The sequence below is a fragment of the Colobus angolensis genome, unplaced genomic scaffold, assembly GCF_000951035.1.
Source record: "Colobus angolensis palliatus isolate OR3802 unplaced genomic scaffold, Cang.pa_1.0 Scaffold18, whole genome shotgun sequence".
In the NCBI taxonomy this organism is placed as follows: Eukaryota; Metazoa; Chordata; class Mammalia; order Primates; family Cercopithecidae; genus Colobus; species Colobus angolensis.
In genome coordinates this window covers 10,547,229-10,560,055 of record NW_012114932.1, presented here as the reverse complement: position 1 = coordinate 10,560,055, position 12,827 = coordinate 10,547,229, and the positions used below count along the sequence as shown (strand labels likewise).

The 12,827-nt window shown below is 41.8% G+C and overlaps 1 protein-coding gene and 1 long non-coding RNA gene across 3 annotated transcripts in view; one reads left to right on the top strand and one right to left on the bottom strand.

Annotated features, from left to right (window-relative positions):
* Nucleotides 1–12,827, bottom strand: part of LOC105509798 — a 342,021-nt gene that overhangs the window by 266,112 nt on the left and 63,082 nt on the right. Inside the window, exon 2 of the long non-coding RNA XR_001001483.1 lies at nucleotides 10,789–10,874. This is a non-coding gene — a long non-coding RNA (uncharacterized LOC105509798). The remainder of the gene's footprint in view (nucleotides 1–10,788; nucleotides 10,875–12,827) is intronic.
* The window catches only part of CHST9 (carbohydrate (N-acetylgalactosamine 4-0) sulfotransferase 9), a 278,761-nt gene that overhangs the window by 258,800 nt on the left and 7,134 nt on the right, over nucleotides 1–12,827 (top strand). The window lies entirely within an intron of this gene.

Sequence of the window (12,827 nt, the reverse complement as noted above, 5' to 3'; positions counted from 1 at the left end):
ATCTGTACTAGAAGATGAACTGAGTAACTGAAATGTTTCTGCTTTGCATATTTTATTAGCAAAATGGTTAGCATCATCATTTGAGATTTTTCTCTTAACACATAGCAACGAAAGGCAGTAGCCAAGTTCTGATAGCCAGAAGCACAATTAGTAGAACCATTCAGTATTCAGTAACTTATCACCTCTGTGTAAAAAGACATTCACTCACTTCATAGGTTAAAGCTATTGTCAAAATGAGCCAGAGCCCACTTGTCATCATGTTTGAATATGCATTCTAAAAATACAGTGTGTGTTTGTTGTTGGTGTTGTTGTCGTTGTTGTCGTCATCTACCTTTAAACCATTTGACCCATGCTATTCTTTCTTCTTATGGTAAAGAACTTGAATTAAGGACTCAGATCAAAACTTGGTATTTTCTGGCGATATGCAGAAGACGTATTTGAGTAGTCATCATCTCAGAAAAAAGTTGCTTGGTGACATAAAAGAGTTATGTTTTAAGAAACAGTGATTGTGAATACCAGGCCAATTCTGTGGAATCTGTGTTTTATACATGGTCAACATCCCCTAAGGCAGAGCCCTCAGATATCTATCTATGGACTTCTCTTAAATTTGATGTGTCCTTTTGTGTATGTCTGCATTTTGCAGAGGTAATGTTCCTTGGTGCTCACCAGAACCTCAGGAGTGAATAAAGGCACCCTGGAGAGTTTTCTGCCTCCCACTCAAGACAGAAAATCACCAGTCATTTCTTTTGTTGTGCATAAATTGAAATCAATTTTATTTAAGCTTTATTTGACAAAGTAGCACTTGTTTTTCCCAGAAAACAAATTTCTGGGAAGGGGAAGAAATGAAGACAAATAGTGAAAATTCAGAGTACCAGTAAGGATCCAGTGAAAACTACCTTGTCTTTATTATTCTTAGTGTGGAAAAAAGTCTTATACACAGAAGTGTTATGTTATATTCTGTGGTCGATCATCAAACAAGGATGGAATAAACAAGATTCTTCCCTGTTTCACCACTGGTATATGTATTGCTCAAAATGTATTAAAAGGGATATTTTCATCATTACTGGATAATGCAATTAGGCCAGTGTTCTGTGGATGTGGAATAATGTAATTTACTATGTTGAATGATTAGCCAATCAGAATTCTCTCATTTTCTAAAGCAGTGGATTGATTAAAATGTGACCATAAACAAAATAGATTTTATTAGGCATAATCTACTTTGTAAACAAATGAAATTCTTTGCCTGACCTAAAGGTTTGAAAATGAAAAACCAAAATTGAAACACATGCTTCCAATTTTGGTTCTGTTACTAAGATGACACTTAATATAAAAGTTACAATTTAACTTCCCCTCAAGTATTCCATACTTGAGACTAAATGACTCTTAGAAATATGTTCATCAACAGATGGGAGCCACTTATGGCCTCATAAACTCCAAAGCAAGTGAAATTATCTCAGCAAAATAGAAGGAGATTACAATAAAGCCTCATCTGGTTATCTCAGTGATGATTAATGCATTGCACACTGGTTCACTCATGCAATGAATATTGACAGATAATCACCCTTCTTCATACAAGAGAAATATTGAAGAGACAAATGCCAGTGATATATGCTTTTAATCAATCAATGAGCAATTTCCACATGTGCCTTGTGTACAGAACTGTGCTAAGTGCTATGGAGGATGTGGAAGAAAGTGGCAGCAGAGTTCCTATTCTAAAGGGATTTTCTGTCTTGAAAGACTAAAAACCTGAAACACTGCACAGAATAGCAGATAGTGTGTGATTCCTTGTTTGCTTATTAATTATACAGTATGGATCATATGGGAGTTTGAAAAAGCCAGCCATCAGTGAAAGCTACAGTGTTCAGGGAAGTATCATGGAAGGCTTTAAAAACCAAAGTGATTAGGATTTGATTCAGCAGGAAACACAATGTGGGGGCACTGAAAATATTCGAGTTCAGAAATGATCTCGGGAAATTGGTATGAAATTTTTCCTGAAACTGTAACCTATATTTTCCTTTTTGCTCCATCTCCACTGGTAGCAGCCACCAGTCTCTCTCTAGGCCCTTTGGGTTTCCTCCTGCTTCCGCTCTTACGAGGCTCAAGTCTGTTTGCCACTTGGCTGGCAGAGTACACTTTAGAAAATGTAAATTACTCCCAGCACTTTGGGAAGCCGAGGCGAGTGGATCACGAGGTCAGGAGATGGAGACCATCCTGGTTAACACGGTGAAACTCCATGTCTACTAAAAATACAAAAAATTAGCCAGGCGTGGTGGTGAGAGCCTGTAGTCCCAGCTACTCAGGAGGCTGAGCCAGGAGAATGGTGTGAACCCAGGAGGTGGAGCTGGCATGAGCTGAGATCATGCCACTGCACTCCAGCCTGGGTGACAGAGCAAGACTCGGTTTCAAAAAAAAGAAAGAAAAGAAAATGTAAATTACTCTGTACCTGTCTAAAACTCCCCATGGCTTATACTGCACCCCTGCTAAAATCCAAAGCCCTGACCATGATCTGATATCCCTATAAGGTGTGGTCCCAACCTCCTCTTTCATCCCATCTAGGGCCGTTCACACTCACAGGGCAACCACAACAGCCTTGCCCTCTGTCCTTCCACATGGCCAGGCCCATTCACGTGTGGGGGCCTTTGCACCCACTGGCCATGTTCAAAATGCTCTGCTGTCAGCCCTTGGGTTCCTTGTTGTCATTAAGATCTCAGCCCTAGTAGCTTCTCCTCAGAGAGATCTTCCTTGGACATCTATTTAATGTAACCTTCCCACTCTCCCTCTGACATCTTCTGTTGCATCACCATTTTAGTGTTTGCATCATACTCGGCACCACCGAAATTGTTTGTGTGTCCAATTTTTTCCTTGTTTGTTATCTATCTTCACCCATATGAACGTGAGTACCTTAAGAACAGAGACTTGTCAGAGTCGTTTGCCCCCTAGCCCCAACACCAGAAAATAGTGCACATCGTAGATGCTCAGTAAATACTTCATGGGTGACTGTGTTGCTTATTAGTTCTTCCAGCTAAGATGATAATCTGGACATGAAAACAACATGTGTTTAAGCAAAATCTTGATCATGGGAATGAACATTTCAAGGGAAAAATGGAGTTTGGTGTCTAAATATAGGAAAGGAATGCACAATCTAAGACAAGATTAGTGCGAGGTTCTCAAGGTTGCTGCAGGAAGGTGATACTCTTGGCAAAAATATAAAGGTTGTGGTTAAAAGCCACATTCAGTGAGTATACGCTGTCAGGCATTACATATTTTTCAGAACCCCATTAGGTAGGCATCATTCTCTCTTACAGATAAGAGATTGATTCAGTGACCTCAAGTTGTTCAGCTGGGTATCCTATTCCAGTGATTGAGGTTGACTTGGTTAAAAGTACTGATTTAAGATCAACTTACACTTGCAAGCATGGATGGGGGTAAAAATGTACTAAGTCTGGTCTTCAGTGCTACCTCTCCCCCATTTCCCAAGTTACTGGGCTGAACTGGATGTGGGATATGCATCTCACAACCTACGTTGGCTCACAGGTTGTTTTGCAAATTGGTCTATGCACCTGTAGATTCCTCCAGGTGTCCTCCTCATTCTGAAACAGTTCAGGGCGGGCAACTGGAAATGCGTTGAAGAAGATGGTGAAGAGAAAAGTGCCCGGATAAAGGTAGGGGAACGTGATTAATGGAGCAGAATGACACCTGTTATTTTGGAGACAACCACCTGAAAGGTGAAAAAACCCCAGAGAAAGTAACTGAAATGCAGTACATGAAAATGTTTTGCTTCCATCTTTTTGACCACCCATCTGATAAGTTAATACCTAGAGTATGGAAACTTGACTTGGCTAAAAATGAGTTCTATAAGAGAAGCCCAGAGAAGACAGCGCTACTGATGCATCTGAGGAGTTGAAGATACTGCAACCGAACGCTCAGGTGGTCACTTACTGGTGGCAGGAAATAAATGTTCTTCTTCAACGTAGAAATCACCATGGAGATGGCATTATACAGCTAGCATCTCAGTGATAAAAAGCCATGGGGACCAGGTTGCTTGGTCCCTGGGAGTTTATCAGGGGTTGAAAGATACTTTCAGCTTGCCCCCTTTCACCCACACAGCTCCACAAGTGCTGGCTTGTTCTCCCAGATTTGCAGCTGTGGAAATGCCAAGATTTAAAATAAATTTTCTCAGAAGAAACCAGCATTGATGGCATGAAGATATTATTACTCTGTTACCACCACGTCTAGGTATATGTGTTTCTGACAGTAGTGTGGAGGCAGAAGAGAAGAGAAAGATCCCATGAAGATAAGGAGATTTGTTGCAGGGCTGGCATAAAAGCTGAGCAGATGATCACAATCTCTGTGTGGTTTATGCTGCCTGAGGAGAGACCCGAAGTCCAGGCAGTGCTGGCTTACATCATTGTTTTCCAGGAGCAAGAGCCTAGTACTTTGGTCATTCCAAGTATTTGGGACTGTTCAGTAGAGCATCAGTCCTTGGTACCCAACATAGATTATTTTAAAGTGGAGAACTGAAGCAACCAAAGGAGGGGTGATGTCCTCATTCATTCTAACTGGAGTTGACTTCAGCACATTTGGCTACCTCAAGGTAACTCGGTACAAAGGATTGTATTCACCTGGATCTGATAGCAAGGAAACACTCTTGTAGTTACAGATGTGATGTCACTGAGAGGCAAGCATAGGTTAGGTAGTGAGAAACATACCATTTTGGAGCCAGACAAGACTGGATTTTAATCCCAACTCCAGCAATTAATTGCCCATTGTAAAATGCTGAGCACATTTAATTAAGATATGATCTCAACCACCTGTCAGAGCTGGAGTGAGGGTTAAATTCAATTATCTTGTGCAGCACCTGGTGCATGTGAAGCCCTCAGTCCATACTCATTCAAAACTCACTCTTACCATGCAGCATCTCCCTCCAGCCTTGCTTCAGGAGGTCTCCTATAACTGAAGGAGAGTGGAGCCCTGGCAGGAGTAGAGACAAACAAACGGACTTTCCTTGCTCATTGAAATAAAGACAATCCTCTTTGCTCAGGAGGAAGCAGGCTCCAGGGATTTGGGAGTCTCAAAACATGGTCATGAGTCACAGGTGAGACAATAGGGTCTTCCCACAGGTCTGGGAATGAATCCAGAAGTGCAAATCTTTTCTTTGGTTTTTACAGATGAATGGTACCCAAATCCATACACTTTCATCTTGCTACAGTACTGGCTGTAGGTGAGTTACTAGTGGCCTAAAATGATGGAAGGCCTTAGGAAAATTCCCTATGTGGCACTTGAGACTTCCTTACCTCTTCTGTGGACAGTCGTTATCCCTTATGTGGGGAGTAGATGGAGTTAATAAGCTGTGATATTATTTCTGGGCAAGGTGCAATAAGATGTGTTTGTTCCTCCAAGGTGCAGATTACAGAATTGCAGTGAGGGAAGGGGGTGACGATACAGCATCTAAGGAATGTTTAGAGAGTTATACTTGCCTGCTTTATAATATGTGTGTCTCTAGAGAAGACTAGGTAGACTCCTGTCCATCAGCATCTCAATGTAAAAGAGCATTGCAACTGGATGTCATCACCAGTCCCCTTCCAGGTCCCTGCAGCTATTGTGGTTAGCATTGCTGTTCCCATGGCTCAAGTGGCTTTGGACTAGTAGGTAATGGGTGGGGGAAGAAACAGCTCTCCTCACCTCCCCACCCCACCTCACCCCGGATATATTCTGCTTCCTGAGACTTGGGCTGTGCCTACAGGAAGTAACAGAATGGGTTGGCATGCCCCCAGCTCCCTCCCCTCTGCCAGCTGCATAGTTGCACTTACCAAGGCTGGGCTGCAGGTGGCAGGCGCCCCTCTGCCATCCTCCCATGGGTGGAGGAACTCATTCTACACCAGCTCTTGGGAGTAAAGTTGTACAGATACTGAAGACTTCCATTCTCAGGCCGAAAGGTCAGGATCAGTGCAGCTTATAACTGCCCTCACAAAGAAAGAGAACAAAAGGAGAGGCCATGGCCGTGGCTGCCCCCAGTACCCATTTAATTGACATCTTGAATCAAGTACAACTGTTTTTAGGAGAAGTAACCCATTTTGGAAGCCCCCCAAAAGCTTCAAAACTTAGAGTTAATGAAATAATATTCTAAAAATAAAATTGATAAAATGTATCTGAAAGCATACATACATAGACCTTGCAAATATCCATTTGATGCTTGCTTAGTTTCGTTAGGGCTCTAGGCTCTATTCACTCTGACCTCATCATATGACAACCCACTTGACTCCTCTCTTCCCTTCTGACCTTCTGCTTTGCTGCTAGTGTAGTTCTATATTCTTCCTTTGCATTCTTTCTCAGAATTAAATCCTGAAAAGAAACCCCACTTGGCATGGACTCAGAATCCCCATGGCATGATCTGATACCACAGGCAGTCTCCCTAACTCAGGGCCCAGGTAACACGGGGTAGTGCCAGGGTGTGAGCTGCCTGCTCTCCAGTGAGGTTTAGACCAGGCTTTGGGGAGCTGCCTTGAGTATAGCTGAGTTGTCAAATATGCAAGTGATATAAACCAGAGGGGCATGTGTGTCACTCTAAGGTGCTGACACAGGCCAATCTGATCTGGGACCAGTAGCTGTTTAATCCAGTGAGACGAATGGAATGCATTCCTGCTAGTGCCCCTACTACTCTCGCATATGGCAATGCTGCTCCCAGGACTCAAGTGGCTTTGGACTAGTAGGCATTGGCATGCTGGGCAGGGTTGGGGGCAGGTATATGCTACTTCCTGGAAAAGGACTGTCACTTACATCGTAGCCCCCAGTTTCACCTTATCTTGACTCAGATGCTGTCTCAGACTCCTATTCTGCTACTTTTGTGCCTCCTCTTCTCTCTTCATCTCTCTCTGTCTCTCCTCCTGCCCCTTAATAACTGGCCACTCTCCATATTTTCCAGTCTACAGCCCAAAAGGGAGATGGACATGTTGATTTAGCTAGTTACTCTCTACCCACTTGGACAGTGTCTCTTGCTCCAGGTCCCTTCATTGGTTGCCCACTGGCCTATGGATACTGTTAATTGAATTAGCATCCACCTCTGTCACTGCTTATGCACACAGGGCCTGTTCCCATGGTCATCTTAATTTGAAGTTGGGAAAGCAGTGTTATAGATGATATGCCCGGTATTTAAGGAAAATCAGAGAAGAAAGGCATAGAGACAGGATGCATTCACATTTTGGAGAAACGTACTATATGTCAGATGGTATATGTCAGGTACTGTGCTAGGTACTTCATAACTGCATTTATCTAGTTAATTCTCAGAAAGACTTATCTTTTCCCAGTATCAGAGTTTGAGAATCAGAAGGCTGATATTTTAGCATCGCTCTTGGTTAAAGGGTCCAAAGAGGCCTCCTGCCCAAAGTTAGGATTGCCTTCTCTGAGCAACAGAATTCCCACAAATCTTTATAGTCTTAGCTGAACAGGACTAGGGTTCCATCTAGTTGTAGGGTGTTCCTTTTCTCAGCCTTGTTTGTGTGCATAGACACAAACAGACACCATGGACACTTCCAAAGGAAGAGTGAATATAGGAAGACAGAATTGGGATCTCTTACTATATAGTAAGACAGAGTGTTTGGGGTCCTGGATCCCAGCCAATGCCATCACTTGCATTTCAACATTTCCAAAATAGTTCTTGGAATTCCCACTTTAAAAATGAGAAAACAGACTCAGGAATGTTAATGGACTCTCTGTAAGAGTGCCAGCTGTGCCTTCTCATATTTACTCATCTCTTAACATTCTCTTGCACTCTAGCCAGACTTCCAACCAACTACCCACACCTGTGACTCTGCCTGAGTGAGTCCACCCTGCCCACCTGTAGAGCAGACTGGACTTGCCAGAACTGTCCCTGCAGAAGCCTTCAACCACAGCTGATAGGATGGTGTGGAATAACTCTGGGGAGATATGTTCTACATTTGCTCTGAGGGCTTCTCAGTAGAATTCAGCTCCTATTCCCACTGTGCTAACTTGCTTGATAATCCACCCTAGATTCTGTGCCTTTCCTTTCTCAGTTCCCTACTGTCCTGCCAGTGTTTCCTGGAATCAGCGCTAAATTAATAACTTGCTCTCAACTCCTTGACTTAAGGTCTGATTCTAGGGAGCCATGAATGATGACATTGTCCTAAAATCACCCAATTAATAGGTGGAGGACCTGGACAATCTGACCCAAAAGCAAATGCTCTTCATACTTTGAAGATCTATCCAGGCACCATGCTCCTGACCTCACAACAACTTTCTTCTCTCTTGCACTTTCAGTCTGTATCCCAGGGGAGCACCCCAACTCCCGCCTCCAGGGATGACCCATGTCTCTGGCCCCCTGGTGTACCCAAGCCAATCCCCTATTGCAGTGTCATCTTATGGACTCATCCCCCTTGCCTGTGAAAATCTTTTTCTTGCCAATCCATGGCCATAACACACACACACATACACACACATAAAAAGAAAACTTGACATTTTGAAGTTGCAACCCAAGACAGCTGGTTCCTTCCTCTTCACCACATTCGAGAGAACGAGAGGAAGAACTCTGTCTAGCAACTATATACTTTAGAACAAGGTGTCAGAGTCAGGGTGCCCCCCTCCATTGCTCCTCCATAACCCTCTTGGACATACACATTATTGTTGGCATTAACCTGAAATGCAAGGGGAGGGGAGGCTGACTGACCAATTTCAGACAACTAAATACATGGAAATATTAATGAGCCATATCCCAAATCTATTAGATATCTGAATTCCAATGAAGTGTTTAAATCCTAATAGTCAAAACACCAACTTATTCTACTTCTTTCCTACCAAATATAATTTATTGGTTTTTGCTATTCTCATCCACATTTCATATGTACAGACACACACCTAAGAAATAAAATAGAGAGGGCCAAACATTTTGAATGTATTTCATTTATCAAGTTGCAGCTCCTCAATAAGGTTTTGGGTTTCTTTAAAAAACAAACTACTCTGCTAAGATTTACTGGGTTAGAGTTAGAGAACTGGACGACATTCCTGACTTCTCCATTCATTTCACAGAGTGACCTTGGGCAAGTTATTACACAAGTCTATCTTGATTTATTTATCTGTAAATTTGCAAACAAAAGAATCATCTCATTTTTCCTACAAAACTTGGAAGGAAGATGGAATGACAAATCTATAAAAACATATTGAACCCCTTGGGGAGTAGCCTTATCTGCTTATAGACAGTAAGCTTATGTCAGTTTTCAGCTTCTGATGGTCTTGTCAAACCAGAGCACTATTTCCAACAGAAACTTCTCTTTGACATTCACATTTTGTTACGTCCTCAGTCCTCATATTTGAAGCTTGTTTGGCTTCAAGCAGAAAAAAAATAGGAATTAAATCCAAAAATTGAAAGAACTGGCAAATAAAATCATAGTTTCAATCCTTGCATCCAAGAGGACCATAGAAATTAACTTGTTGGATCAACTTGAATAGCCTCACAACAGAAACAGCTGTTTTGTGTTGAAGCAGTTTAAATATTTTAAAGCTCATAGCTTGGAGAAGACTGTAATTCAGTAGTTTCTCTCTTTACCCACTCTCTTCAAGTATTCACTGTTCCTTCCTGTTACCCATAATTGTGATTTCTTTCCTTCTATTTTCTTTCTTTGCCTTTGTCTCCACTTAAGCTTATCTTTTCTCTTTCCTATTTGTCTCTCAGTTGTCTTATCCTTCTCTTTTTTCCCACTCGTTTTTATTGCCATTGAACATTTAACTTTGCTACATGTTGTAAGAGAGAAGGAAGAGGAGAAAGATGAAAAAAACAAATACCTAAAAACTGCTTATCATATAGAAATTGCTCAAAAATATTCAGTGCCTAAATCAATAAAAATATCTAATATTTATGGAGAACATATTTACATTAAGGAATCTCTACAGGCATTTCCTATATCCAACAAGGTAGACGCTGTTATTATCTTCATTTTCCAGATAAGGACACTGAAGCTCAGAAAAACAAGATAACCAAGGTCACCCAGAGAGAAAACGACAGAAGAGGACACATAACCCGTTCTGTCTGACTCTTCTTAACCACCATACTCTCTTGTAACAGGCATGTGCCTGGTGCTTTCCTGACATCAGTTCATTTAACAGACATTAAACAAGAAATAGATTGCTTGACATATGATGCAGCTGAAAAAGCCAGACATGACTAAGCCAGAGATTTGACGCACCAGCTCCAGCAATAGCTGTGTTAACTTGGCACATTATTTAAATTCTGAGCTCAGGTTCTTACTCTATAAAATGAGCTTGTCTTTATCTATTCTACTGTTTGATGCAGTGATTAAACCAGCTTGCTCCATGCCCTAGCCTATTAACTAGGCTAACAAAATGGAGAAGAATATTCAAGAGAGAGGAAGTAAGTCACAGAGACAGGAAATGGAAATGATTCTGCCTGGCTCATAGTTTCTCCCAGATACCCTCCCTCACCTGCAAGCCAGGATTCCTCTTTCATGCTTTCCTGCACCAAATTTTTTCTTGCACTTTCATGCACCAAGTTTTTTCTCCATCTCATTACTTCCCATAAGTATAGTTCTTGGTTTTCTTATTTATATCTCCCTACCCCACCCTGACCCCAAGGATGCCCCATAAGATCAGGGACCAAGTCTGTCTTGCTAGCTATACCACCAACACACAGCCCAGTGCCTGGAGCACAGTTCATGCTCAGAAAACAAGTGTTTAATGAATAACTGAAGATGGAGGGGCAAAGGGTGAGGATGGAGAGGGAGATGGGGCAGATGGCACTGGATATTAGGACTCCATACTCACATTCTTCCCAATTGTCCTCAGGGTCTGTTGGAAATGCAGTCACAGTCTTCAGCCCTCTCATAACTATGCCATCAGCTTCTGAAGCCCTTGAATCAAGATTTAAGAGGAGTAGCTGTGGCACAGAGGGACCAGGGAAAGACACACTGACCTGTGTCCCCAGAAAAGACTGACTTTTGAGCACCCCACCCTCTTCCATCATTTATCTTATCAATGACTAGAGACAATTAGGTCTCCTTGATGGTGTGAAGAAATATAACTGCACTTCTATCTAGATTCAAGGTAAATCACAAAAGATACATTATTAAGAGTAATATTATAAATTACTCCCTGGCCAGTGCCTTCAAGGCCCATGAATCCAGCCGCACCTTCACCAGCCAATAACTCCTGAATCTATACCGAGCTTTTCAGTCCTGCTGTCTACCTCCAGCTCTCTAAGGCACCTTAAACTCAAGAGGTCTGAAATTGAAGATAGTGAATGCCCACACCCACCCCACGTCCCCCACAAAAACTGCTGCTTCTATTGCTTCTCTCAGAGAGGAAATGGGGAGCCATTCTTTACACTTTTGTCACCCTTATGCTTTGAATATGAGCAGTTTCCTAAGTTTGTCTCAACTCCCTTTTTCTTCATTCTTACCCCATTGTCTTAGTTCCTCTCCTAAGGATTCCTGGTGGACAATCATAATCATCTTCCAGGAGATCCCTCTGCCCCCAGGCACACCTCCCCACTGCCACCAGAATGTTTGTTTTAAATCATGAATCTTGTCAAGACCTTATTGAAAATCCCCGTCCTATATGTGGTAAAGTCAGACTGTTTCTATCAGCCCAGGCCCTCCTGGAATGACACCCAACCCCACCTACCTCTCCCTATCATCTGAGTCTGGCCCCCAAGCAGACTCTTGATGTCAGGATGTACAGCCCTTCCCATTTCTGGCTTGTCCACCTGGTAGCTTCTCAGTCATCTTCCCAGACTCATCTCAGGCATCACCTCCCTTGTGAAATTTGCCCCCAAAAATCTCTCCAGAAAAATTAAACACTTTTTTCTTTGTTTTCCAAATACCTGACATATCCTTCTATTATAGCAATTATCACATGTTTTTTTCATAAACTGCTTATTTTCATCAGATCAATTAAACTTTGGTGTCCTTGAAGGGCCACAAATTTTATCTATCTCATCCTTATTTATATAATGCTTAAAACAATGTACAGTAGTAGTTCAATATATGTGCATTGATGAATGAATGATCAAAGTCTCAAGTTTTATAGTTTCCATAGGATCCACAATAGTATATAAGGTCTTACAAATGCACAACACTTATCAACAGTATAAAACCAATGTGAATTTGTTGCCTCAATAAGGAGCAGTACAGGAATGATATTCTTTGCTTCAATCAAATTCAAACATATGTTATTAATGTGATAGTATTCTTGATGCTAGTGGGGGTTATATAGATTTATAAGACTGCACACTGACATTTAATGAAATTAAAATAGAGAGATCATGACCTAAACAATTAACCTAACAACTACCTAGAATAAAATAAAACACACTAAACAGAGGACTTAACACTCAAACTGGGCCAGTCTTTTCTTTGTATCCTGGACCCTCATTTCTGCTCTCCAAGCTTCCAATAGCATGTTGCTGGAGCCTTTGCCACTATGGTAATAGATTAATTAATTGTGCAATTGTTTGCTTAATATACTTTTCCCTATGAGAATACCAACTCCATATAAATAAGAACTGCACGTGTCTTATAAACCCCACCATCTCTGGTATCCAGCACAGCACCTGATGTATAGGAGGTGCTCAACAACTTTGACAGGGAGAAAGAAAGTATAATTCATATCAATGTTGAGGATCAGATAAGAATTCACAGAGGAGATATGCTTGATACAGAAACCCTTAAAAATAACAATAATTGGCCAGGCACAGTGGCTCATGCCTGTAATCCCAGCAGTTTGGGAGGCTGAGGCGGCCAGATCACCTGAAGTCAGGAGCTTGAGACCACCCTGGCCAACATGGTGAAACCCTGACTCTACTA